The sequence below is a fragment of the Melospiza georgiana genome, chromosome 1 (assembly GCF_028018845.1).
Source record: "Melospiza georgiana isolate bMelGeo1 chromosome 1, bMelGeo1.pri, whole genome shotgun sequence".
In the NCBI taxonomy this organism is placed as follows: domain Eukaryota; kingdom Metazoa; phylum Chordata; class Aves; order Passeriformes; family Passerellidae; genus Melospiza; species Melospiza georgiana.
The window spans coordinates 88,931,075-88,934,326 of NC_080430.1; positions in this window are offsets into that span (position 1 = coordinate 88,931,075).

Sequence of the window (3,252 nt, forward strand, 5' to 3'; positions counted from 1 at the left end):
CACAGAAACCTCTCCTATATTCCCCCAGGTAAATATTATGCTAACGTAAAAATAAACCACAATATTTTCAGAAATTATATGTCTCATTAAAATTATATATCAGAAATCCTAGAGGAGGACAGTAAGGAAGATCCTTTCCTCAAATGTAACAAACATGGAGACTGTGCAAATAATGAACTATACTTTTAGGAAATGGTGAGAAAAAGATTGAGCATATAGTCTAGAACCAACAGAGCAGCATAATGTTTTTAATTCTATATGAATCTATTTTCATAGCTTTCTTTTCCTCTAGTCTTTTCCAGAAAAAGGTTTAACTCTCCAGAGTGCCATTTCTGAGACAGCTTCCCATAATGCAAGGGGGAAAAGTCTGTGAGCTTTCCAGTATAATAGGCGAGCAGCAGATATGTGTGAGTACAGCTCAGTAAGTAGGTATTTCCAGAGAGCTTAGATAAAGTGCTTAATACGATGCCCAAATACCACAAGTCCCAGTGGGATAGTGAAGCTTGCTATGGAAAGGAGACAATAGAAGAAAGTCAAAGACAGTGCAGGAATATGACCTTTTTGAACCGTTTCAAAATCCAACAGCCTTTGTGTGAACTTGTCAGTCTGATGCAGTCAACAGAATGATGCAGCACAGGCTGTGGCCATGGAAGGTAAAATAGAACCTGCTCAGGGTTATTAACTGCATTCCAACTGTCCTGTACTAATTCTGGGGTTAACCATCAGAGCCAGGAGCAAGCACACTTTTATAATTTCTGAAGTATGGTTTTAAAGTTGCACCTTTGCATCTAAGCAAAGTCTAGCTTTTTGCTACTCATCTGAACGCACACAAGATCTGAGTTGTATTAAATACTGAAGCATTGGCACTGGTCTGTGCAGGCACTAGGTGAGTAAACATGCACATCCCCCATGCTTTTGACCTGAGGTTCTCACAGCTTTTGCAGATGCAGCTGCCTCAGCCCCATTCCCTTCGGACAGACAGCTACACTTGCGCCAAGGCCAGGAGGCGCCACACGGAATCCCAACGGCACTGCAGGTGACCCTGTAATGCAGGGGGCAACCCTGTGACCTCCCTCCCTGCTTCTTGGGAGGCAAACTGGGGTCTTGCCTCAGGCCGCAAAGCAAGTCTATGACATAGTGCCAAAAGGATTCAAGGTCTCCCCCTGCCTCCCATTCCTGGGCTCCCTTATTAAGTCACGCCTCTGTTTTATTACATGCATCTCACTTTTCATTACAATGTATCACTATGTAGCAGAGTTTTAACAATAAAACTTACTTTATGATTTTAAGTATCCTTCTTTGGATAAAGAGAAAAGCATTTTCTTCTATAACACACTCCCATCTTGAAATGTAAGTGTTAAATCTGTAGCTGAAAGACTATTTATGGTCTGCATAGTTATTCTTTCAGGGTATGACATCATCTTCAGCACATGCATAGCCCAGAACACGTAAATTATTCTTCCTGAAAATTCCTTTCATTACTCTCAGATTGTTAAACATCACCCAGTGGCAAATTTGTGACTGATGTCTCTTGTCTGAAATTGATTTGCATGCTTATTTCTTCTGTTAACTCACTGGGGTCTCTTACCTTTTGTGTCTACAACAGAACAAAGGATGTAAATATTTTAGGATTGGGAGAATAAATTATTCTAGCCTATTTGCCATTTTCTAAACCTGTATTTATTTACTTCTTAAAAATGACTTTTTTTCAGGCAAACAATACTCTTTCACACAGTTACACATCCTCGGCTATTACCTCAGATGCAAAATAGTATTTTCTACCCAACCTTTGATGTAGGACTTCTGCCTCATCTGCAGCCAACTTCTGCCCATGGCTACTCTCCCTGACATTGCCAAGGAGTGACCTTTTGAAGTTAACACTGTTTTGTTCATTCAGTATCACTACTCCAACTAGCTGAACATTATCAGGATGTTCTGAGGCCTCTGAAAGCATGAAGGTTTAATCAGAGCCCCTCATTCAGTCTTTGGAAGTATTCTTCAGAAAGACAATACAGGCTTAAAATTGATTTCTTGCAGGACCTGTGAGTGGCTGCTGCAGAGAAGGAGGAGATAGCACAGATAGGAGTCCCATGAGGAAAATCACTTTAACCTGAAGAACACTGGAATTCCCAAAAGCTGAATGGCGATGAAAGCAATTATCTGAAAATATAGACAGTGTTTTGATATTTTTGCTATTGGGTTTTCTTCATGGCTTTTAGAGCTGTTTTTCTCCTAGTTCCAGTAGTCAAGCCAGCCCTGCAGCTTGCTGTTGTCTATCAGCTAAGCAAGTGGCCAGTATTGCCCTTTTGTTATGGTGGATCAGGCCCTTAATCTGAACAGGACTGTCTGTAATGAATCAAAAAACCTCCAGGGCATTCTCCTGTGTATGGCACAGCTATTTGCTCCCATGTAAAACATGCTTTTTAGTCACAAGTGCTGTGCTGCTTCTAATATCCAAACGGTGATAAACTCCTGGTCACATATTCAAACAGAGCAGGAAATACCTCTCTTTCTAAATTTCTTTCCCCTATGCTGTCAGTCAACCAGAGTTTTTATTTTTATTAAATGGGCAGATTTGCCTTCCCTCATGTGTCCAGTAAAAGCAACCTGCTCTAGTGGAAGGTGTCTCTGCCCATGGTACAGGGGTTGGAACTAGCTGTTCTTTAAGATCTCTTCCAACCCAAACTAGTTGTGACTATTTTTTTTTTTTGTTTGAGCTCTCACAGTTAATCACTTGCTACCAAACAGCACACCCTGATCTTCTGACTAGTGCCTTTATCAGGATTGTTGTGCTAGAGACTCTTCCCTATTCAAATTCAAACAAATTTTTGGACATATACAGATACAGAGGTAAAGAATGAAAATGGACGCAACTGATTATTTTTCTATTTGAAAACAAGTTTTCCTGCTGTTCTAGACAGATGGAGAGGAAAAAATATAGTACTTAATGAGGTGGGACATATTGCACTCCTTGACAGTACTGCTGAGCCAGAATACCATCTTTTAACATGAAAACCAATGCAGTAAATAATGTGCCCTTCAAATACAGATTTAAAGTAAAAACCAATACACAAACCAAATCATCTCACCTAATTTTCACATAACATAATGCCTTTATTGCCTATATTTGTATTTATTACTGCTCCCTCTTCCTCCCATTTCTACTCCACTCTTTTTTTCTCAGAAGAGAACAGATGCTAGCAGAGTAACCCTCAAGATAAAAACACCTAAGAAACCATGCACAATTTCCCA